Here is a 26,386-nt window from a genome sequence, read left to right as displayed (position 1 = left end):
CGGTACATAAATATATCCCATTGTATTGCCCATCACAGCTGAGGTAATGTCATGTTAAATGCAGGTGGGCTTCGGCCCACACTGCATGCCCCAGTCAGACTGGGGTTCTTTAGAAGTGGACACATGCAGTTACAACTCCGTGTGGACCGACAGCATGGGTGGGTCCCAGGAAGCCACCGGCGGTACATAAAAATATCCCATTGCAGTGCCCAACACAGCTGATGTAACGTCAGCTTTAATGCAGGTGGGCAAAAAATTAATTGGATTACACTGTAGGCGAGCGCCCAAAAAAATTGGTGTACCAACAGTACTAATGTACCTCAGAAAAATTGCCCATGCCCAACCAAGAGGGCAGGTGAAACCCATTAATCGCTTTGGTTAATGTGGCTTAATTGGTAACTAGGCCTGGAGGCAGCCCAGTTCAAATAAAAATTGGTTCAGGTGCAAGTTTCAACGCTTTAATGAGCATTGAAACGTATAAAAATTGTTTACAAAAATTATATGACTGAGCCTTGTGGGCCTAAGAAAAATTGCCCGTTCGGCGTGATTACGTGAGGTTTCAGGAGGAGGAGGATGAATAGAATACACAGATTGATGAAGCTAAAAGGTCCCCGTTTTTGATGGTGATAGAGAACGATGCTTCCATCCGCGGGTGCAGCCTACGTATTGTTTAGGTATCGCTGCTGTCCGCTGGTGGAGAAGAGAAGTCTGGGGAAATCCAGGCTTTGTTCATCTTGATGAGTGTAAGCCTGTCGGCACTGTCGGTTGACAGGCGGGTACGCTTATCCATGATGATTCCCCCAGCCGCACTAAACACCCTCTCTGACAAGACGCTAGCCGCAGGACAAGCAAGCACCTCCAGGGCATACAGCGCGAGATCTCCGCGCCTCCCCTGCTACCTGGCCCTCGGAACTGCGCCTTCGGCCACTAGCGCTGTCGGATGGAAATTTTACCATCAGTTTGTCCGCCAGGGTCCTGTGGTATAGCATCACTCCCGAACCCCTTTCCTCTTCGGGTATGAGAGTTGAAAGGTTCTCCTTATACTGTGGGTCGAGCAGTGTGTACACCCAGTAATCCGTAGTGGCCAGAATGCGTGTAACGCGAGGGTCACGAGAAAGGCATCCTAACATGAAGTCAGCCATGTGTGCCAGTGTACCTGTACGCAACACATGGCTGTCCTCACTAGGAAGATCACTTTCAGGATCCTCCTCCTCCTCCTGCTCAGGCCATACACGCTGAAAGGATGACAGGCAAGCAGCATGGGTACCCTCAGCAGTGGGCCAAGCTGTCTCTTCCCCCTCCTCCTCATCCTCCTCATGCTCCTCCTCCTCCTCCTCAATGCGCTGAGATATAGACAGGAGGGTGCTCTGACTATCCAGCGATATACTGTCTTCCCCCGCCTCTGTTTCCGAGCGCAAAGTGTCTGCCTTTATGCTTTGCAGGGAACTTCTCAAGAGGCATAGCAGAGGAATGGTGACGCTAATGATTGCAGCATCGCCGCTCCCCATCTGGGTAGACTCCTCCAAGTTTCCAAGGACCTGGCAGATGTCTGCCAACCAGGCCCACTCTTCTGTAAAGAATTGAGGAGGCTGACTCCCACTGCGCCGCCCATGTTGGAGTTGGTATTCCACTACGCTGCTCATAGAGCCTGGCCAACATGTGGAGCGTAGAGTTCCACCGTGTGGGCACGTCGCACAGCAGTCGGTGCACTGGCAGATTAAACCGATGTTGCAGGGTGCGCAGGGTGGCAGCGTCCGTGTGGGACTTGCGGAAATGTGCACAGAGCCGGCGCACCTTTCCAAGCAGGTCTCACAAGTGTGGGTAGCTTTTCAGAAAGCGCTGAACCACCAAATTAAAGATGTGGGCCAGGCATGGCACGTGCGTGAGGCTGCCAAGCTGCAGAGCCGCCACCAGGTTACGGCCGTTGTCACACACGACCATGCCCGGTTGGAGGCTCAGCGGCGCAAGCCAGCGGCCGGTCTGCTCTGTCAGACCCTGCAGCAGTTCGTGGGCCGTGTGCCTCTTCTCTCCTAAGCTGAGTAGTTTCAGCACGGCCTGCTGATGCTTGCCCACCGCTGTGCTGCCGTGCCGCGCGACACCGACTGCTGGCGACGTGCTGCTGCTGACACATCTTGATTGCGAGACAGAGGTTGCGTAGGAGGAGGAGGAGGAGGAGGAGGGTGGTTTAGTGGAGGAAGCATACACCGCCGCAGATACCAGCACCGAGCTGGGGCCCGCAATTCTGGGGGTGGGTAGGACGTGAGCGGTCCCAGGCTCTGACTCTGTCCCAGCCTCCACTAAATTCGCCCAATGTGCCGTCAGGGAGATATAGTGGCCCTGCCCGCCTGTGCTTGTCCACGTGTCCGTTGTTAAGTGGACCTTGGCAGTAACCGCGTTGGTGAGGGCGCGTACAATGTTGCGGGAGACGTGGTCGTGCAGGGCTGGGACGGCACATCGGGAAAAGTAGTGGCAACTGGGAACTGAGTAGCGCGGAGCCGCCGCCGCCATCATACCTTTGAAAGCCTCCGTTTCCACAACCCTATATGGCAGCATCTCCAGGCTGATAAATTTGGCTATGTGCACGTTTAACGCTTGAGCGTGCGCGTGCGTGGCGGCGTACTTGCGCTCCAACACTTGCGCTAGCGACGGCTGGACGGTGCGCTGAGAGACATTGCTGGATGGGGCCGAGGACAGCGGAGGTGAGGGTGTGGGTGCAGGCCAGGAGACGGTCATGCCTGTGTCCTGAGAGGGGGGTTGGATCTCAGTGGCAGGTTGGGGCACAGGGGGAGAGGCAGCGGTGCAAACCGGAGGCGGTAAACAGCCTTCGTCCCACCTTGTGGGGTGCTTGGCCATCATATGCCTGCGCATGCTGGTGGTGGTGAGGCTGGTGGCTCCCCGGCTGATCTTGGCGCGACAAAGGTTGCACACCACTGTTCGTCGGTCATCTGCACTCTCAGTGAAAAACTGCCAGACCTTTGAGTACCTCGGCCTCTGCAGGGTGGCATGGCGCGAGAGGGCGCTTTGGGAAACAGTTGGTGGATTATTCGGTCTGGCCCTGCCTCTACCCCTGGCCACCGCACTGCCTCTTCCAACCTGCCCTGCTGCTGCACTTGCCTCCCCCTCTGAAGACCTGTCCTCAGTAGGCGTAGCAAACCAGGTGGGGTCAGTCACCTCATCGTCCTGCTGCTCTTCCTCCGAATCCTCTGTGCGCTCCTCCCTCGGACTTACTCCAATTACTACTACCTGAGTGATAGACAACTGTGTCTCACTGTCATCGTCCTCCTCATCCACTGAAAGCTCTTGAGACAGTTGCCGGAAGTCCCCAGCCTCATCCCCCGGACCCCGGGAACTTTCCAAAGGTTGGGCATCGGTCACGACAAACTCCTCCAGTGGGAGAGGATTCGGAACCATTGCTGCCCATTCTGGGCAGGGGCCCGAGAACAGTTCCTGGGAGTCTGCCTGCTCCTCAGAATGTGTCATTTTCATGGAGTGAGGAGGCTGGGAGGAAGGAGGAGCAGCAGCCAGAGGATTCAGAGTTGCAGCAGTGGACGGCGCAGAACTGTGGGTGGTCGATAGACTGCTGGATGCACTTTCTGCCATCCACGACAGGACCTGCTCACGCTGCTCATTTTCTAATAAAGGTCTACCGCGTGGACCCATTAATTGTGAGATGAATGTGGGAACGCCAGAAACGTGCCTCTCTCCTAATCCCGCAGCAGTCGGCTGCGATACACCTGGATCAGGAGCTCGGCCTGTGCCCACACCCTGACTTGGGCCTCCGCGTCCTCGCCCGCGTCCACGTCCTCTAGGCCTACCCCTTCCCCTCAGCATGGCTTATTACCAGTAGTGCAGAAACAGAACGCTGTAATTAAATGTGCCGCTTATTTGGCCTGTGGTTGGAGGCTGACTTCGCTTACGGAACACACAGCAGAGCCAGGAAAGCATTTTGCGCAAGCCTGCTGTAACACTTAGCTGGCTGCGTATTAATTAGGACTACTACCCCCAGCACAGACGCAGTACACTGAGGACGGTCACAGGCAGCCCAAATAGAAAGTTTTTTCCCAAATTTTTTTTGGAAAAGCCCACTGCCTATATAGACAGTATATCTCTTTCATTGTCCTTGCCTCACCACTACTGGCCCTGGACTATGTAAAATTACTGCAGACTGTTTCCCTCTGGACAGGATGACAGCGGTGATGTAACGGCCAACGCAGGGCCAGGAAAGAATTTTGCGCAAGCCTGCTGTAACACTTAGCTGGCTGCGTATTAATTAGGACTACTACCCCCAGCAGAGACGCAGTACACTCAGGACGGTCACAGGCAGCCCAAATAGAATGTTTTTTCCCAAATTTTTTTTGGAAAAGCCCACTGCCTATATAGACAGTATATGTCTTTCACCTTTTTCACTGTCCCTGCCTCAGCACTACTGGCCCTATACTATGTAAAATTACTGCAGACTGAGGACGCAATGCTCTGCACGGCCGATATACAAAAAAAAAAATGTGCAACACTGCAAAAAGCAGCCTCAACAGTACTGCACACGGTCAGACAGTGGCCCTAAGAAGGACCGTTGGGGTTCTTGAAGCCTAAAATAACTCCTAACACTCTCCCTATAGCAACTCCAGCAAGACAGCACTTTCCCTGAACTATGTCAGAATGCATCTGTGGCGAGCCGCGGGAGGGGCCGATTTATATACTCAGGTGACACCTGATCTCGCCAGCCACTCACTGCAGGGGGGTGGTATAGCGCTTGAACGTCGCAGGGGGAAGTTGTAATGCCTTCCCTGTCTTTCTATTGGCCAGAAAAGCGCGCTAGCGTCTCAGAGATGAAAGTGAAAGTAACTCGAACATCGCGTGGTGCTCGCCTCTAGTAACGAGCATCTCGAACACGCTAATACTCGAACGAGTATCAAGCTCGGAAGAGTACGTTAGCTCATCTCTAATTACAACCATATGTACAATTTTATTTGTGAAATCTACTGCATCGGCCAGATGTTACATTTAAGTAAATGAGTTTTTAAAATATAATATTCACGCAATGTATGCTTCCTGGGCCTAGTGTTTGGAAATTGCAATAAGCCCATTGCATCATATTGTATTTATGCTGTAGTTTTCAGTTTGATACAAAGTAGGATAGTCTAGACAGAAAAAATAAACTAAACTAGTGTTTTATATGTGTGGAACATTACTGGTAACTAAAATCTGTAATGTGCATGCAAATTATAAATCAAATATACTCTTTGTCAAAGAAAAAAAAAGCATCTAGAAGGAGTTCATTTTGCTGTAAAACTGAGCATGCAGCTACATCTCAGGCAGATATGCAACTACTTAGAGTTGTGGAGTGATTAGGCCCATTTAGACACAATGCTTATTGCTCAAGATTTGCTCATAGGCAAACCTTTGAGCGATAATCATTGTGTGCATTTACGCGCTCTGAGAACTGCTGTGTTCTTGGAGCGCTCAGCTGGTATCCAGCTGAATGCTCTGAACAGGGTATGCAGAACACAGCTGGAGTGCTGTCTTCTACATACTCCTGCTGCGTTTACAGAGTGCTCCCAGCAGGGTATACAGAAGACAGCTAGAGCACTGACTTTTGCATAATCATCCTGCTGTGTTCTCTGAGCGGGATACCAGCTGGAACAATAGTATCAGCGGTATCCCGCTGAGAACTCAGCATGTGGTCCTGATAAGACTCATCCTTGTCTTTGAGTTTGCTGCAAGACAACAATGAGCGAATCGTGCACGATGGCCGATCAAATTTGCCAACGGCACAAAACTAGTAGCGATAGGGACACAAAACACTAGGGAAAAGAGAGTATTCAAAAAGATATCGAAAAGCTTGAATAGTGGGCGGCGACTAACAAAATGGTATTTAATAAGGAGAAATGCAAAGTCCTACATCTGGGCAAGAAAAATTAAAAGTAGCACATACAGAATGGGATGAATTGGGTTATGCAGCAGCACATGTGAAAAAAACTTGGGTATAGTAATAGATCATATACTGAACATGAGTCAACAATGTGATGCAGCAGCCAAAATGGCAAACACAATTCTGATATGTATTAAAAGAAGCATAGAGTCTAGATCATGTGAGGAAATTATCCCCCTCTACTCTTCCTTAGTCAGACCTCATCTGGAATACTGTGTCCAGTTCTGTGCACCCCACTTTAAAAAAGACAGAGACAAACCGGAGCAAGTTCAGAGAAGAGTTACCAAGATGGGGAGTGGTCTGCAAATCATGTCCTATGAGGAACGGTTAAAGGATCTGGGAATGTTTAGCTTGCAAAAAAGGCGGCTGAGAAGAGACTTAATAGCTGTCTACAAATATCTGAAGGGCTGTCACAGTGCAAAGGGATCAGCCCTATTCTCATTTGCACAAGGAAAGATTAGTAGCAATGGGATGAAACTGAAAGGGAGGAGACACAAATTAGATATTAGAAAAAACTTTGACAGTGAGGGTGATCAATAAGTGAAACAAGTTACCACAGGAGGTGGTGAGTTCTCCTACAATGAAAGTGTTCAAACAAAGGTTAGACAAATATCTGTCTGGGATGATTTAGTGAATCCTGCACTGAGCAGGGGGTTGGACCCGATGACCCTGAAGGTTCCTTCCAACTCTAACCTTCTATAATTCTATAAGATGCAAAAAAGTCACAAATGCCCCCTTGCTCAAAAATTTGTGAATTTTAAAGCCTGAAACTATTCTAAACAATTTTACCATTAAATCATATGCTCCATAGAGTTATGCAATGAGATCTCCATCTACTTATTTTCATGCTGGATAAAAGAATTGTTTCTTCAAATAAGGAAAAAAGCATTGGGGACATTTATAAACCATTTTACACAACTTTCTAGTGCAAAAAAAGTTATAAATTATTGTGAAAACGGGTATTTGCACAAGAATTTGCAACTTTTTGGCTCTCTGCACCAGCCACACCACGTTTTTCAAAAGCGAGGTTTGTTATGATAATATGTGGTCACCCCAGAGTGGCATAAATTATACTAGAAATGGATAGAAGGTTGGACTTGGCGTACATTTCTCAGAAGGAGCTGTTGGGATGCAGTGAATACATGATGGCGTTTCTTCATGTACACTGGATATAAAAAGTCTATACACCCCTGTTAATATGCCATGTTTTTGCAATATTAAAAAGTCCAACAGAGGTGAATAATTTCAGATTTATTTCCACCTTCAATGTGAACCATTAGCTGTACGATTCCATTGAAAAACAACCTGAAATCATTTATCATGGAAAAATGCAAATAACAAAACTAAAACAATGGGGCTCTTATATTGAAGATTGTGGTTGTGTTCAGAATTAGCCAATCACATTTAAACTCATGGTAAATAGTAGTTAGTACACAGCTGCTATTACTTAAAGTGATTCAGATTCACCCCATATAAAGTTCAGCTGTTATAATAAGCTTTTCCTGACATTTATTTAGTTCCTATTTTCAACAAAAGCCATGGTCCATAAAGGGATATCAAAGGGATCTAATAGTTGAAAGTTATCAGTCAGGACAAGGGCACTAAAAAATCCAAGGCATTACACATACCATGGAACAGAATGAAGATGGTCATCAAGAAGTGGATTAAATTTGGCATTACAGTGACATTACCAAGAACTGAATGTCCCTCACAAATTGATGAAAAGACCAGAAAAAAATTGGTCCAGAGGTCAACAGTAACATTAAAGGAACTGCAAGAATTTTATGGCAAGTACTGGTTGTATAGTGCTTTTGACCACCATCTCCTATATTTTGAATATGTCTGAGCTATCGGGTAGGGTGGCAAGATGAAAGCCTTTTCTAACAAATAAAAACATCCAAACCCAACTCTGTTTTTCCAAATCGTACATCAAGTCTGCCAAAAGTAAGTGGGCGAATGTGTTATGGTCTGAGGAGACCAAGCTTGATTTTTTGGGCCATAATTCCAAAAGGTATGTTTGGCACAAAGCCAACAATACGCAACACCAAAAGAATACAATAGCCACAGTGAAGCATAGTGGAGGCAGCATTAGGCTTTAGGGCTGATTTTCTACTGCTGGAACTGGGGCTTTAGTCAAGGTGCAGGGAATTATGAATGATTCCTGCTCCATTTTGGCACAAACCTTCAGGCCTCTGCTAAAAAGCTGATGAGGAAGAAGGGGTTCACCTTTCAGCATGACAATGATGGAAAGCAGACCTCCGAATCAACAAACAGCAGAAGACCAAATTCTTGGAATGGCGCAGCCATGTAGAAAAATTGTGTGAACGGGTGATTTTGCACTCGCATGTCCTATCTTTTGCAGGTGCGACTATTTAGTGCTTCTAAAAATGGAAAGCATTGCTTCTAATAAAGCCGCTTTTTAAGCGCAGCAATTCCTGTGCTAAAACGGAATCACTCGTCTGACCGAGCCCTGAAAGATTTCAGTTTGTTTTTCAATGGAATTGTACAGATAATGGGTCACATTGAAGGTGGAAATAAACCTGAAATGATTCATCTTTGTCAAATTTTTTTACCATGACAAAGGCATGATATTTTAACAGGGGTGTGTAAACATTTTATATCCACTGTATTAAGTACACTGTACACTGGGGAAAATCATGCTAATTTCCCCCTAACAGAGGAAAATTAGTATGAGCCGGACAGCCCTGTAGCTAAACAGTCCCCCAGTGGGCTAAAACTGCCGAGGCTTTCTCTCTACTCCTCATTCTCTCAAATTTGCATTTCATGCTGATTCAACCAGGTCACTAAATCTTCTGGCTGTGCACAAAGTTCCCTCACCTCCGTGCTGCTGTCAGTAGGTGATCTTCTATTGGCTTGTTCTGTCTGGTTCAGACAGTAATAGAGGAGTGCCGATAGCAGACTGACAACGGCCGCGGAGGAGGGAAGAAGAGTGCAGAGAACATGATCTCTGCAGCCAGGAGAGCGACGCTGAGGGGGAGCAGCTGCAGGGTGAGAGCCTGGTCAGCGCTGACCTCCTTTCACCGGCCCTACCTCTGTTCATGGCTGCGGGCCTGGGGAGACATCAGGGGCCCAAGTATGCAGGAGGGCCCCAAGAAGAGAGCAGCCAGTATACTTGCCAGCGGGACCATATTGGATGCAGGTAAGTATAAAAATGTGTATATAGACGTGTCCTTGTGTGTATATATATATATATATATATATATATATATAATGTGTGCGAGCACAATAGCGTGCGTCTGCGCGCGCGCGAGCACAATAGCGTGCGTCTGTGCGTGCGCGCGCGAGCACAATAGCGTGCGTCTGTGCGCGCGCGTGCACAATAGCGTGCGTCTGTGCGCGCGCGCGTGCACAATAGCGTGCGTCTGTGCGCGCGTGAGTACAATAGCGTGCATCTGTGCGCGCGCGCGTGAGTACAATAGCGTGCGTCTGTGCGCGCGCGCGTGAGTACAATAGCGTGCGTCTGTGCGCGCGCGCGTGAGTACAATAGCGTGCGTCTGTGCGTGCGTGAGTACAATAGCGTGCGTCTGTGCGTGCGTGAGTACAATAGCGTGCGTCTGTGCGTGCGTGAGTACAATAGCGTGCGTCTGCGCGCGCGAGTACAATAGCGTGCGTCTGCGCGCGCGAGTACAATAGCGTGCGTCTGCGCGCGCGAGTACAATAGCGTGCGTCTGCGCGCGCGTGTACAATAGTGTGCGTCTGCGCGCGCGTGTACAATAGTGTGCGTCTGCGCGCGCGTGTACAATAGTGTGCGTCTGCGCGCGCGTGTACAATAGTGTGCGTCTGCGCGCGCGTGTACAATAGTGTGCGTCTGCGCGCGCGTGTACAATAGTGTGCGTCTGCACGCGTGTACAATAGTGTGCGTCTGTGAGCGCGCGCGTGTACAATAGTGTGCGTCTGCGCGCGCGTGTACAATAGTGTGCGTCTGCACGCGTGTACAATAGTGTGCGTCTGTGAGCGCGCGCGTGTACAATAGTGTGCGTCTGTGAGCGCGCGCGTGTACAATAGTGTGCGTCTGTGCGCGCGCGTGTATAATAGTGTGCGTCTGTGCGCGCGCGCGTGTATAATAGTGTGCGTCTGTGCGCGCGCGCGTGTATAATAGTGTGCGTCTGTGCGCGCGCGCGTGTATAATAGTGTGCGTCTGTGCGCGCGCGCGTGTATAATAGTGTGCGTCTGTGCGCGCGCGCGTGTATAATAGTGTGCGTCTGTGCGCGCGCGCGTGTATAATAGTGTGCGTCTGTGCGCGCGCGCGTGTATAATAGTGTGCCTCTGTGCGCGCGCGTGAATAATAGTGTGCGTCTGTGCGCGCGCGCGTGTATAATAGTGTGCGTCTGTGCGCGCGCGCGTGTATAATAGTGTGCCTCTGTGCGCGCGCGCGTGTATAATAGTGTGCCTCTGTGCGCGCGCGCGTGTATAATAGTGTGCGTCTGTGCGCGTGCGCGTGTATAATAGTGTGCGTCTGTGCGCGCGCGCGTGTATAATAGTGTGCCTCTGTGCGCGCGCGCGTGTATAATAGTGTGCCTCTGTGCGCGCGCGCGTGTATAATAGTGTGCCTCTGTGCGCGCGCGCGTGTATAATAGTGTGCGCGTGTATAATAGTGTGTGTCTGTGCGCGCGCGCGTATAATAGTGTGCGTCTGTGCGCGCGCGCGTATAATAGTGTGCGTCTGTGCGCGCGCGCGTGTATAATAGTGTGCGTCTGTGCGCGCGCGCGTGTATAACAGTGTGCGTCTGTGCGCGCGCGCGTGTATAATAGTGTGCGTCTGTGCGCGCGCGCGTGTATAATAGTGTGCGTCTGTGCGCGCGCGCGTGTATAATAGTGTGCGTCTGTGCGCGCGCGCGTGTATAATAGTGTGCGTCTGTGCGCGAATCTTTTCTCACGAGCAGGCAGGTACTCGCTAAGGACAATACTCGCTCGAATATTTGCCCTTAGCAAGTATGCTCGCTCATAGTTATTAGGTCACCTCTCCACCGTCTTTTTTCTAAACTAAATAATCCCAATTTTAACGTCTTGGGGTAGCTTTCATTAAATCTGTTGACAGACACACACGCATCTACAACCTAATTTAAACAAACAGGTATCATGCTGGCTGAAGAGGAAGAGCCCTAGAGACAGAGTCTAAAAGCTCCAGTCCATTAACAATATCAGTATAGTACAAAGGCCCTATGAAAGTAAGTCCACTTCCTACATTTGCATTAAATACATGTACAAATCAAAATCCCTAAACTGCAGCCAAAGGATTCTAATATAGACTATGAATGATTAACAGATCCTATTCCTAAATAACACATTATCAGGGGCTAAGGCTATCTGACAATCACCCCTCATTGCAAGCAATATACGTAGCATCAAGGAGAGCTTCAAAACTTGCCCATGCAAATCAACAGCCTAGAAAAAAGACACTCCATTTTGACACCTAAAATAATTCCAGGACAGAAGTCAATTCATTTGTCACATACCCTGACTCTGGAATCCAACCACAAGCCAAGTTTTGAACTTTGGACTCCAGCGCTGTAAGACAACAGTCCTAGCAACTGAGCCACCACACTTCCTTCTGCCTTTTCCAGGGGAAGATAAAGAAAAATGAACACAAAGAGAACATACAAACTCCATGCAGATGTTTTCCAAACTTAGATATGAACCTAGAACCCTAGTACAAGGCAACAGTGTTAGCCACTGAATCATGAAGTGTCTTCCTTAATCTGGGTCTTCCTTCCCTGGAGGAGTAGAAGGAAAAGAAGAAGACAATTTTTCCCGTATACTCCTTCGTCTTCTGCTTCTCTTTATTCTCCTTCTCCACCTCTCCTCCATCTTTCCATTATTTTTCTACTGCTTATTCTCCTTTTTCTTCCAGGGCAGAAGGGGGAGGAAGAAGACGACAGAGAAAGAAGAAAAAACAAGCATGGCAGCTCTGTCATTAGCACTGACCAAGTCTGACCAAGGAGAACATCTGCATGGACTTTGTATAATCTCTTTCTGCTTCTCCTCCTTCTCCTCCTCCAGAGTAGAAAGACCAAGCAAGGTGACTCAGTCATTAGCACTGCTGCTTTTGCAGCACTGAAGTTCTAGGTTCAAATTTGACCAAGGGTAAAACCTGGATGGAGATTTTCAAAGTCTGAGAAGCAATAAAGCTAAGCACCGAGCTACACACACTTATTTACCAGAAATTCAATTGTTTTTCACAATTTTATTACTTTGCCTATCATGACAAGCAACACTAGTCCTCACCGCCTGAGTAGTATACTTAGCTATACTGTTTTGTTGCTAAATAAAAAAAGGGTGGCACCTCGTGTATACCATTTTTTAGACAGATATTAGAAGTTCAGTGTGGTCCCTAGAAAAAACACTTACCTGTGAGGGGATAAACATACACATGTAACCAACGCTGAGATAAATGGAGTATCTGCTGTACCTGACGTTTTTGGTTGCGGGCCATCGCAAATTATGTGGACAGTTTACTAGCAGAATTGAAGAAACTGAAAAAAAAATCCTTTCTCAAATCTTTTAGTGCTGTCAACTTTTGTTCTTATTAAGAAGTTATTTCCAGAGGCTCAAAAATGTATTTGAAGAGATTCCTTTATTAATTCTATATATTGGTGCAGCAATAGAAGAATTTCTTCCAATATTTCTTTGGGCCTATGGAATCACTTCTTAATAAGAACAAGTGTTGACAGCACCAAAAAAAAGACATTAGAAAGGATTTTTTAAAATTCATTATTATATTTTTTTATTCTGCTACAATGATCCTTTCCTGAAAAGAAGTCCAGAAAGCTATTTCCACTGGCTGCTCTGTAGTGAATAGAAAATCCCTACACAGAGACCAGGGTGTGGGGAAATTGACTAAGCATGTGTGTCCACCAAACTGTCTTTACACTATGAAGATCAGGTGGTGACTACAGATGAGCGAGTATACTCGCTAAAGGCAATTGCTCGAGCGAGCATTGCCTTTAGCGAGTATCTCCCCCGCTCGAGACTGCAGGTTCGGGTGCCAGCGCGGGGGAGAGGTGAGTAGCGGCTGTCAGCAGGAGGGAGCGGGAGGGGGGGAGAGAGAGAGAGAGAGATCTCCCCTCCGTTCCTCCCTGCTCTCCCCCGCAGCTCCGTGCCCGCTGCCGTCACCGAACCTGCAGTCTCAAGCGGGGTAGATACTCGCTAAAGGCAATGCTCGCTCGAGCAATTGCCTTTAGCGAGTATACTCGCTCATCTATAGTGGTGACATACTATGCAAGTAAATTTTCTTCACTACATTTTTTTTAATAGTATGTAAATGACAAACATTGTTTGTTTTTTATAATCTGTACAAGCAATGTGATATTTAACCCTTTGCAATCCAATTTTGGATTCAGGGTTTCCTATGGGGTTTTCTCTTTCTGCCATTAAAACTGTTGCTAGTGGGGTGCCACAGGGTTCAGTACTGGGCCCCATTCTGTTCAATATATTTATCAACGACCTGATAGAGGGACTGCACAGTAAAATATCAATATTTGCAGAGGATACAAAATTATATAAGACAATTAATACAACAGATGAAAATGTGCAGCTACAAAAGGAGCTAGATAAACTGGGGGCTTGAATAGAAAAATGACAAATGAAGTTCAATGCTGATAATGTAACGTTATGCACATAGGTAGGAGAAGCAGATGTCACCAATACACACTAAATGGGGTACTACTAGGGAAAGGTGATATGGAAAAAGACCTGGGAGTACTAGTGGACTATAGACTTAACTGGAGCAATCAATACCAGTCAGCTGCTGCAAAAGCAAATAAAGTCTTGGGGTGTATTAAAAGAGGTATAGGGGTGAGAAATGAGAACATTATTCTTCCACTATATAAGGCACTTGTCAGGCCCCACATGGAATATTGTGTACAGTTCTGGACACCGGTGCTCAGATAAGATGCTGCAGTGCTTGAGGGGGTTCAAAGAAAGGCGACTAAATTAATAAACAGAATGAGAGGACTAGAATACTCAGAGAGGCTATCAAAGTTGGGATTATTTACCCTGGAAAAAAGACGGCTAAGGGGCGACCTAATAACTATGTATAAATACATTAGGGGACAATACAAGGATCTCTCCTATGATCTGTTTATACCCAGGACTGTGACGGTAACAAAAGGGCATCCTCTACATCTAGTGGAACGAAGGTTTCATCACTAACACAGAAGGGAGTTCCTTACTGTAAGAGCAGTGAGACTGGGTGAAACTCTCTGCCTGAGGACATGGTCATGGCAAAATCCATAGAGGAATTTAAGAGGGGACTAGATGTCTTTCTAGAACGCTATGATATTACAGGAAATAGACATTAGGTGACCAACCAAATGTTGACCCAGGAATTACTTTGGCTGGCATTATGGACACAAGAAGGAATTTTTTTCCTCCAAATGAGCTAAATGGCTGCTTGGGTTTTTTTTCCCTTCCTCTGGACCAACAAGGGGAAGTGGGGGTGTTGAAACAGGCTGAACTAGATGGACATTGTCTTCATTCAGCCCAACATACTATGCTATTATACAATGGTGCTATCTGCTGGCTAGAGCTAGTACTGCGGTATGGGATATGCTGGAGAGGCCCCCGACAACAGAGCGGCCAGTAATATACAGTAAGAATACTCTGCCGGACATCTTCCAACATCAGAGCTGTACAACCTTCAATCAGGATGTCTGAAGACATGTGCAAATATGCTCAAAACTGCGAAGTGTATTAGCGCATCAACCAGGTAAATTATTTTTTTTTGCGTACAAATCTCATGCTATTGCACACCAGTAAAAAAAAGCAGGAGGATAGGTCCTGCCCAATCTTTTCTTCGGTGGAGTATTAACACACGAGAATCCTAGTGACAATGAAACCATGGAAATCAATTTTCACAGACGCAAAACATGACAAAAGCACGGCCATCTGAAGAAGACCTTAATTTTAGGTAAGCTATGAATTATGTCACATGAACAGGACCATTTCACTTACATATTGTCACTGTTGGACTACAGAATTTGTGAAGGAAGAAGATATACGATTTCTCTAATATATGGATTTTTTCCTCACTGCACTTTTCACCTATTAATATTTTAATTGATCCTTGATGGATGTTGGTTTTTGTGGATTTCTAGTAAATGACAGTATCTATCAATTTAGACACCTATCACATACAGATCCAGCATGTGTCAAACTAATGTTTAGCACACTTTTTTTGCCCTTAAAACGTGCTTTTAATAATATTAATCTTTTCCTAAACTTATTTCAGCAATAATAATACATCCTAAATGTTACCAAAGTTTAAATATAAGTTAATTATCATTTTTATAATCTTGGGTAGCGGAGAACATTAAGATATTAAATCTTTCTTAAATTAATGCAGTTTGGGACCTACGATAATTACCTAGATGATAGAGAAAATGTGCTAAGACTATAAAACAGTGATTTTTTTGTATTAAAAAATAGACATTGTTTTAAAGAAAATGGGGTAAAATATTCTCATGACATTTATGGTATTTTATTGGAAGTACAATGATAAAAGTATTTAACACCCTAAAGTCATTAGATGTGGCTGAATTACATGTGACAAGTCTGTGATATGCACTTGGCACATATGCTGGCAACATTCCTGGCTCATACACTGATGAGTAGATCTATATCTATATTTATAAAGGTGAAAGCCCTCACTGACTGTCTCACTGACTTACTGACTGAATCGCCACTAATTCTCTAACTTCCCAATGTCGTACAAACATGAAATTTGTCAGGAGTATTCTTTAGGTCCTACATAGGAAAAATAAAGGCGTCACAACTCGAAAATTTAGTGCTAAGCACAAAGGTATTGGCGCCCCCTGTGTGTTGTACCAAATCTAATTCTCTAACTTCCCGATGTCATACAAACATGAAATTTGGGATGATCATTCTTTGGGTCCTAAATAGGAAAAGTAAAGGGGTCACAACTTGATTGGCACATTCTGCAGAGGGACATTCGTACATGCAGGCTGAGGAGAAATGCTCCTCTATGTGTATACATATTTTATTTCTCAGTTCCTCTGAAGTAACCACGACTTCCTGAAATTTTTTTGTGTGAACAACAGGTAAACACCAGTACCAAATTAACTTGGGTGAAGGCGGGTATATAAACTAGTATAGTATACATCAGCATTTCCTTTTTTACTGTGTAGAAAAAAAAAAACTATACTGATTACTATCCACTTTTTTATAATGGTAATCAATATATCAATGGCAGACTAAAGGCCCATTTACACCAGCCGATGATCACTAAAAAATCGTTAATCGGCGATCGTTTTAGCGATAATCAGTATGTGTAAATGTGCGCCCATCGTCTGCTTTTCGGGCACTGCTGGCTGATCGTTAAATTTAGTCCAACATAAAAATCGTCCCTCACTTTTAGCAATACTTCTTCCTGGCGGAGTGCTGATAGCATTGTTTCCCCGTGGAGAACAAAGGATCTGAGCACAGATAATAGCCTTGGGCTATTAACTGAGTTCAGGGAAGGCTTCATTTGCATACATAATTGGTATTTAAGTAACTGAGTAGCTACTTAAATACCAATTAATTTTTATGCAAAATGATCGCTCAAAGCTGTCACTCAAGCTGTCCTTTGAGCGATCTTTGAGCCATCATCAGCCATTGTAAACCAGCCTTAAATAACATAGTTGCATATGTCTTGGGCATACCTTTTCTAAAAAAAACATATCAACCATGCACTATTGAATGTATGCCCCATACCTGATGTTAATAGATAAATTACATAGATTGTTCTCTACAATATATTACTTGCCAATACATGAAAAACTATACACTTTTTAGTATGTTTGATACTAAACTGCATATAGCCTTTAACAAGATAGGTTAATTATTATAAGCCACTTATTCTTGATGTGATGCATGATTTTTTAAAACTTTCACAGCGTTTTATTTGCATACCTATGTTAAGGCCCATTTAGACTAGATGAATGTCGGGCAAACGATGCCAGACACTTGTCCCTGCACATACTCGCTCCTGTGCTGCTGCGATTAGGCTGGAGGAGATTTCTCTCCTTGTGCTCCCCCGCCCCTCTCCATTGACTTAACATAGCGGCTGTTCAGTACTGAATGGCTGCTACTTACACTGAGTGATCAGCGATCAGCTCATCGTCCATCGTTTATGCTGCATAAATGATGGATGAGGAACAGATCGCTCAGTGTAAATAGCAGCCGTTTAGTACTGAATGGTCGCAATGTTAAGCCAATGGAGGGGGGGGGGGACGCAAGGAGAGAAATTTCCTGCAGCCCCCCGCCCCCTTGCTGGCCGATCTGTGAGCTATCAGCACTACTAGCTAGGGTGCAACAGCATGGGAGCGAGGACACACAGGGACGGGTGTTGGGCATTATTTGTCCGACATTCATCCCGTCTAAATGGACCTTTAGAAAAGTACCATTTCGGGTTGACATGTAGTATAACTATACTATTGTTATTTGTTTAGCTTTTGAATCCTAATACAATGGACTCATATCCAGGAATCAATGTAGGAGAAGTGAATGCCAGGCTTCTTCCCAAGTAATGATATGCTACTTTATAACTAAGGACTTGAACTGAGTTGGAAACGCGTCAACTTGGTGTTTTTATGGTCTGCATACCATGCATTTTTAAATCTGTTTACTAATAAAGAATGAAGTTTGAATATTACCTTCAGTGCTAGAATCTATAAAACTGTTGTTGGTCATTCCCGTCACTTTTCACTAAATATTAAAACGTGGAAGCATTTGCAAGATAATCCTTCATAGAGCAAAGATGTGATCCCCCTTCCATGTGTTGCCGAATGGTTTATAGAGTTTCCTTTTCTTATGGTTTATATATTTTTATGGTTTTGTGGAAAATCTACAACATTTTACAGTAGCAGTATTGTGGATGAGATTTCAAGAAATCTCATCTACATGCATGCTTTGGAAAAACTTAGATGCATAAATTCGCCTGCATTGTGAGTTTTAAATCCACAAAATCTCAATTAAAGCCTTGTTCACACAATTGATTTTGCAGCAGATTTGATGCAGAATCTGTTTTCATGCCGTAGGCCACTGGTATACAGTTTTGCCAATTCAACAGTTACAAACTTTACTGAGCGGTCTGGCAATTTTTTTAAAATTATCAATCCAATGTATACAGTGGCTTACCTTCCAGGGATGCAGGCTATGTAATTTCTATGGGGCTAGGGTGTTAGCGGGCCCAGTACTTTAGTACTGGGCCCGCTAACTGCTTTTTCTGTTTTCTACTATAAAGTCAGAGTATTTCCTTGCAAGTAGAGATGAGCGAGCACGTTCAGATACAGCAGTTACTTGAGCGAGCATCGCTCTTCTCGAGTGACTGCTTAGGGGGGGCGGGGGTGAACAGCGGGGGGGGGGGGGGGGAATGAGAGAGATCTCTCTCCTCCGCTACCCCCTACCACCCGCCGCTCACCCCGCCGCCCCCCGAGCATGCTCAGACCAGTAAGCAGTTACTTGAGAAGAGCGATGCTCGCTCGAGTAACTGCTGTATCCGAGCGTGCTCACTCATCTCTACTTGCAACCAATGTACATTCATTGTCAAAAATAGGTGTTATCAGAATTGAAGGAAACTTTATATGTGTCATCAAAAAATTGATATAAGTAAGTGCTTACAATATCAGAGCAAAATGATAATTTATTGCGGAAAACTCAACTGTTAGAGAAAGGCTTTAACATCTTGTTAGGCTGCCTTTAGCTTGGATGCAAGATGAGATACAGATGGCAAATCAAGCTGTCCTTTTGCAGTTACATTTCAGGCAGATATGCAAATGATAAGAGTAATGGGGTGATTAGATGAACGGTCTTGCCACCTGAGGCCCTAAAAATGGTTCCACCCTTGACCTATAAACGGCTCTCAAATAATAATAATAATCTTTATTTGTATACAACTTTTTTCACAGCTCTAAAAGGCCAATTGTGTGTAGTGTACCTTTTTCCTGCTTCTGTAGAGCTTGTTGACCACTAAACATGCATCTACGATGCAATCAAAAAGATTTCACCCAGTTAACAGAGTCTGAGAGGGGACAAATTATTGGAATGCGAGAAGCTGGATGGTCATATTGAAGAGTTGCCCACCATTTGAGCCATTCAGACTACACTGTTAAAACATGTTGGGACTAGTGGATGCATGAGGGCACGCACACAAGGCAAACAGACTCAGGTGACTTGACAGACAAGCAATTGAGAGGATCATCTGATCGACTGGCGAGCATGAACAGCACCAACTGTTTTGTTGTCCACCAATCAGTGACAGATGACACCATAACTACAGGCCGCTGTGCCTGTTGAAACCATTTCCAGGGGCATAGGTATAGAACCTTTGGTCTCTCAGCACCAGGAAAAATCATTTTGTGTGCTTGAGTTCGCTAAGTGTGAACACATTGTTCAAGTGCAATGTGAATTCTGGCAATGATTCCAAAAACAGACACCTCATCATTAGCACATTTACGAGGGGTACAGAAAATTTGTAGAACTTGGTTTCGTATGCAGACAGAAAAGCCCTGGTTGCCCATGCATGTCTCATGAAAATGTGGAGCATAATAGAAGTGCTTTTGAAGAGGGCCCAAGGAAATCCACAATCAAAACAAGCTTATATACAGTGTGTGTGTGTGTATATATATATATTTAAATGTTTACTTTATATAGGGGGTTAAATATTAATCTCACTATAAATATATTGTAGTCTAGCAAACACAATAACATGTAAAATACAGTTATAGCTTATTTTTGTCAATCAGTGTACAGCCTGAAAGAGAAATAGTAAAAACTCTGTCCAAAATGCTTTTTTTCCCCGTGATTTTTCCACTAAGTAAATTTAGATTTAAATTAAACATTAATTATACATTATACCAAAAGTAAGCATGCCTTCTCATTTGTATTTTATCATCAGCAACTGGTTATTGTAATATGTAATCAGAAACCACTTAAGTGCTATAAAACATAAATAGCAGTCATACAAAGAAGTCATTTTCTGGCATAAAAATCAGCATTTTCCCATTTAATCAAGTCAACAACTCTTCATAGCTTTATCATCGGTCGACACTCTTTCCTCTATTTATTGAAAAGCATTTGCCGGAATTATTTTGATTTTGTTATAATCCTCCCAGTATTGAGATACAAAAATATACAAAATAGTTTTTTAATGACAGTTGTGTTTTGCTTACTTAATGGTCACAGTAATTTGTTTTCCATTCTGTTACATTGATATCATCTTTACGGTATATCTTCGCACTATAAGTAATGGGGTTTGAAGGAAAAAGCCTTACCAGGTTCCAGGTCTTATGTAATTTAAAGGAACATTACAATAAATCCTTGTTATGTCACATTTTAGTTTTATGCGTCATCTCTGAGCTCCAAATGTAAAGAATGATGTAACTTTTACAATCTACAGCATATGTATGTCCATATTTTAGGGATACATCATCATCATTATGTGTAAATGTACTGCTATTAATAATGTAATGCCACAAGCATTTTGTTGTTAAATATTATATCATGGCTGCCTCTTGTGTGGTATGTATCACTTTGGCACTGCTCTGTATGTGGTAGCAATCAAACTATAAGGGGGACCTGTAATTTTTGACAGCAGTAAACAACAAATCTAGCATACTTTATAATTGATCCAAATAAAATGTAAAGTGTGGCACCAACCAAAGTAAATTAAAACTTTTTTTATTCATTCTGTGGACATATAGTATGCAAGTATGGAATGCATATTGTAGACCAGGTGATGGCCGTTTCATGTTATCACATACTTCCTCAGGTTACATGTCTCAAGGCGTCAGTGTGCTCCAGTGTGCCTGGTATACCAGGCACACTGGTGGCCAGGTATACTGGAAATCACTGGCGTACACTACTGCCATGATGAATGAGGGCTAAGGAAGAGTGCAATATGTTTGTAGTCTGCATTCCATACCTTTAAAACAGGGGCGTCAAACTCATTTTCCCCTAGGGCCACATCAGCCTTATCGGTGCCTTCAATAGGCGATTGTAATTGTAAGACAGTATAGTAATAGTGACTACCATAGTGGCTGCAGTAGTAATAGTGATCCTAGTAGTAATAGGGTCCCCATAGTGCCCCCAGTAGTAAGTGACCCCCATAGTGGCCCCAGTAGGGATAATAACCCCATAGTGGCCACAGCAGTGATAGTGACCCCCATAGTAACCCCAGTCATAACAATGAACCCCACAGTGGACCCAGTAGTGGTAGTGACCTCCATAGTCTCCCCAGTGGTAACAGTGACCCTAATAGTGACCCCAGTAATAATAGTGACCCCCATAGTGACCCCAGTAGTAAGTGACCACTGTAATCAGACTGGCTCAAATAATAAGAGTGATTTTCATAGTGGCCCCAGTAGTAATAGTGCTCCCCATAGTGACCCCACTAATCATTATGTCCCCCATAGTAACCTCAGTAGTAAGTGACCACAGTAATCAGAGTGGCTCCAATAATAAGAGTGGCATCCATAGTGGCCCCCAGTAATAATAGTGTCCCCCATAGTAGCCCCAGTAGTAAGTGACCCCCATTGTGACCCTAGTAATAACAGTAACCTCCATAGTGACCCCAGTAATAATAATGACCCCAGTAGTAAGTGACTCCAGTAATAAGAGTGACCCACATAGTCGCCCCAGTAATAGTAATGACCCTCTTAGTGGACCCATAGTGAACCCTATAGTGGCCCCAGTGGTAACAATGACCCCCATAGTGAGCCCTGTAGTAAGCAACTCCAGTAATAAGAGTGGCTCCAATAATAAGAGTGATCCCCATAGTGGCCCCAGCAGTGTTAGAGTTCCCCATTATAATCTCAGTAGTGATAGTGACCCCCTTAGTGGTCCCACTGGTAATAGTGACCCCCATTGTGTCCCCAGTAGTAACAGTGACCCCCATAGTGGTCCCAGTGACTGCCACAGTAGTAGTAGTAGTAATGTGGCCCCAGTAGTCATAGTAACCCCCATATTAGCCTCATTAATTGGCCCCTGGTCATCCAGCATTCCTACAGGCATTCCACTCACCCAACCACTGCTAAGCTTGTAACTGCTGGCCTTTCGCCTGACATCCATGCAGGTTACAGGACGGCACACACAGACACGGCAGGGAAGAGGTCAGTGGTCACAGACTCTGCACCGCCTTCAGACCTGAGCTGCAGTCTGTGTGAGTGAAGTGCCTATTAGAACTCTTTCACATGAGCGTATATCGGCCGCTCTTTCACGCCCCCGCTGATATACACTGCCCATCTGATGCATTGGTTTCCAATGCATCAGTGTAGATGGGCGTATTCCCACGGCGTAAAAATAGCTGGCCAAGATAGCGTATACAGTGCGCATTCCAGCCAGCCATTTTTACGCCGGCCAGGAAAGATGGTTCAGGAACTATGTTCCTGGCCAGAATATAGTAGTGGCTCCCATAGGCCGCCTGCACATGGATTTTGCAGTGGGATCTGACCTGGTGCCCAGTAGACAACCCCTGCGAACCTCTCCGGCGTCTTCTCTTTTCTGCTGCGGATGTGTCGGCTGGCGTGGCAGCGCACATGCACAGTAAAGATGACGCGGCTCCAGTGACTATTCTGCAATGATGATTCTAGAATGGCCACGGGACAGACGGCTTCTATTGACTTTAATGGAAGCAGTCTGTGCGTAGCCCACACAAAATCGCGGCATGCCACGATTTCTTCCCTACGAGTGGAACATCACAATCGATGTTTGCTCGTGGGCTGAAAATTGCATATTGTCATAGCATGCTATGCTCTGGATTTGCTGCAGAATCTGGAGGTGACGCCAGCCTATGGGAGCTGTTGGAGAAGGAAGGTGGGAGGGAGTTTAGAAGCGTGTCTGCTAAACTTCCACCCCTTTCCCCCCTTCTCTCCCACTTAGCTCCTGCCCCCTCCCCTTGCCGAGAGACAGCAAGGGGGCGGAGAGGGGGGAGGCAGTTTTGCAGAGCTAAACTGTCTCCCTCTGCCCAATATTATTCCGGGCTCGGCGTAGACTCACCTGACCAGGACGTCTGAACAGCTGCATGGACGGGAGATGCAGCCGTGATGGCTGTCTCTCGTTCATGCAATTTTTCGGTCGTGCTGTAGTTGTGACATGGCCGACCAAAAAATGCTGCACAGGCCACATAAAATGAGGCGTCAGGCCGGAATTGGCCCGCGGGTCTTGTGTTTAAACACGGGTGCTCCAAAAGAATAAGAATAAGTTTTACTTTATGCTGGTGAGTGTCACATCTTACATTGTATTTACAGCAATGATAGTGCAGTATTGTCAATTAGTTTAGTTATATCACAAGAGATACATACTATATAAATGTGCAATTTAGTATAGTGGATGAAGTATATCGGTAAAACACATTTTCATTGTATTTATAGATTTTAACAAATATTTGGCATTATAAAACAAAAATCTGAACCTCTGTTTAGCCAGCTGTAGAAGGTTTGGGTGGAGTCATTTTTTTTCTCTGTAACAGTTCTAAGTAAGTAAGCTCTTTTTGGTATATGAGAGTTCTACAGAGCACTGGCTTACCGTCAGGGGTTGCAGGGGCCGCAATTGTGACCGGGACCCGTGCTAAGGGGGCCCAGAATCCCTGCCACATTTAAAATGCACATTGCGTGCATTACCGGCTGGTCACACTGCCAACCACATGATTGGTGCAGCCAACATTGTGTGGTTGTAGGAGGAGGAGGGAGGGAGAGAAGAGGAGGGAAGCAGCGTCGTAGGTCAGCACGTAAAGAAGGGAGGGCTGTTACCCGGGGAAGCTGCAGACTCCCACGACATGCACTACCCCCACTGAGCGGCTGCAGTTGTGAGTGGTCACAGTCTATCAGTGCAGTGCTGTAGAGTGTCTAGTGTCTTTCTACTCACCTCTGGAGTGATGTCTGGACAGCCTGTAAATGAAAGTGCAGGAGGACTTTTCATTCAACATGGATCACATGAGCCAGCTCTGGTCATCTGATCTGGTCATGTCCTGGACTTTCATTTACAGGCTGTTCAGACATTGCTCCAGAGCTGGGTGTGTACTTAAAGGGGTTCTGTCATTACAATCTGTATCAATAAATCTGCCCTGCCGGCACAGGCTGTTGTCAACAGCACAGTAGTACTTACCTGTGCTCCATTTTTCACCTCCATACTCTGTTTACATCTTCAGCCCCTCCTGCTAGAAGGTCAACTCCAAGGTCTCCTTGCTGTGATGACCACTTCCGCCCTCACAGAGCTACTTCCGCCCAATTCAGGGCAGTGAATATAGCTTTGCCTACTACACCAAGCACAGTGTACTAAAGCCTGCGAGTGCTTCAATCTGACTCTCTCCCTGAACACTCAAGGTTTCCAAGGGTTATCAGATTTTGTTTGCTATCTCACAGTAGTCACTCCACATGGTAAAAACAGAATATACATGTATGTGTCTTTTTCCCCCTCTGACTTTCCCCATGCAATGTATTGTATGAGTGTATATATATCAATTTATCCGTATATATATATATATATATATATATATATAGTCATACCTCTAGTTTCATTTGTAATCTGTCTGAAAGCAATTGGCCAAACTTGAAACCAATGTAACTCAAAGGAAATTATTTCCATAGGAATTAATGTAAATCCAATAAATTTTTTCTAGACATTCCAAAAAACACCCCAAACCACATTTAATATAGAATAAATATGGTTTTTAATACCAAAAACATTGATAAATGAATAAGTGCTTAGTCACATGGGCGCGATGCGTCCATCTTCCTGCAGGATAAGACGGCCGCACTGTAGGTGCGGAGAAAGAACACATGACCGGCTCCATTGACGGTCATGTGTTCTTTCTTCCGGCGCTGCAGAGAGTCGTCCGTACCTGCAGTGCGGTAGTCTTCTTCGTGCAGTAAGATGGACGCATCAGCACCCGGATCCGCCCGTGGGACTAAGCCCTAAAAAAGACAACTGTAAAGAATAAATGAACATTTAACATCTTATTGAATATTTTCTATGTGTTATCTTTAGTGTTACATAGGACTGCAGGTGACATCTACTACATCATCTGTCCTCAGCGTCATAGGTGTATCGTGAGGGGGAGCAGGGGTCGCTGTTGCGACCCAGCCGTTGCTCTGCAGGGGGCCCAGAAGCCCCGCCATATTCAAAATGCACACTTGTGCATTCTGTGGAAGGCGGAGCAGGGCGACCGGCATTACACTGGCAACCCTGTAATTGGTGCGGCCGGGGTGTGTGGCTGCTGGAGGGGAGGCTGACATACCCACGCAGCTGTGGCTCCTCTCGGGGGTTCTTCTCAGCATGTCGGCAGTCACCAGCGAGACATCCTGGGAACCAAGAGACTGCTATCTGCTTCCAGAAACCTTCTTTGCTGTGGTAAACTCCCGATTGGCTCCTCCCACAGGCTGGTCACATGACTGTCCACATGAGTGTGACCTCATCAGAGGTCCTTGCTGCTGGCTCCCGGGAGAAGGACCCCTCTGTCTGCTGGGAGTCTCACAAACAAGTGGAGTTACAGAGGTAAGGAGATTTACATGAAGTTCATGCAATAACCCTCCATCTATGCTGTTAACTCCTTCATGACTGACCTGGTTTAACCCCTTCCTGCCCCATGACGTAAGGGTACGTCATGGGAGGGGGGTACTTCCTGCAAAAAGACGTATCCTTACATCATGGGGATAGCGCGGGATCATAGCAGATCTCGCGCTATACCGCAGCAGGAGCCGTCTGTCACTAGTAGCCGGCGTCCCGCTATTAACCCTTTCCCTGCCGCGATCTAAGTAGACTTCTGTGATAACATCGCGAGAGCCCGGCTGGTTGCTATGGCAACAGGACGCCGGACACCAGCGTCCTGTATTGCCATAGCCTGTGATCGCTATAGTAAGCTATAAGGTATGGCAGGAGAGAAGTCCTGCCATGCCTTATCGTAGCGATCTGCAGTGCTGCAGTAAAAGTCCCTCAGAGGGACACAAATAGTGTAAAAAAAAGAGAAAAATAAAATGTTAAAAAAAAGTTAAAAAACCCTTTTTTTAATGCTTTCTCTCATATTAGAATAAAAAAATTACAAATCCCACATTTTTGGTATCGACACGTCCGTAACGACGCGTACAATACATTGAATGCACTTATTATCCTGCACAGCTAAAAGTGTTTAAAAAATGCTAAAAAAACTGAGGCAAAATGCTAATTTTTAGCATTTTGCCTCCCAAAATAATGCAATAAAAGTGATTAAAAAAACGTGTGTACCCCAAAATGGTACCAATAAAAAGTACAGCTCGTCTCGCAAAAAATAAGCCCTCAGAGAGCTCCGTCCAGGGAAAAATAAAAAAAGTTATAGCACTTTGAATGCAGTGAGTTTAGAAAAAAATAATAATTTCCAAAAAAAGGGTTTTTATTGTGGAAAAACCTTGAAAAAATATAAGAATTTTGGTATCATTATAACCATACCATCCCGCAGAAAAAAATG

At 45.2% G+C, this 26,386-nt stretch overlaps 1 long non-coding RNA gene across 2 annotated transcripts in view; it reads right to left on the bottom strand.

Annotated features, from left to right (window-relative positions):
* LOC136572977 (uncharacterized) overlaps positions 1–25,291 on the bottom strand; it is a 220,993-nt gene extending 195,702 nt beyond the window's left edge. For both annotated transcript variants that reach the window (XR_010785834.1, XR_010785835.1), the window contains exon 1: positions 25,184–25,291. This is a non-coding gene — a long non-coding RNA (uncharacterized lncRNA). The remainder of the gene's footprint in view (positions 1–25,183) is intronic.
* Positions 25,292–26,386: the final 1,095 nt, after the last annotated feature.

The sequence above is a fragment of the Eleutherodactylus coqui genome, chromosome 7 (genome assembly GCF_035609145.1).
Source record: "Eleutherodactylus coqui strain aEleCoq1 chromosome 7, aEleCoq1.hap1, whole genome shotgun sequence".
Classification (NCBI taxonomy): Eukaryota; Metazoa; Chordata; class Amphibia; order Anura; family Eleutherodactylidae; genus Eleutherodactylus; species Eleutherodactylus coqui.
The sequence above is the reverse complement of the archived record's forward strand: the minus strand, read 5'-3'. Positions and strand labels throughout refer to the sequence as shown.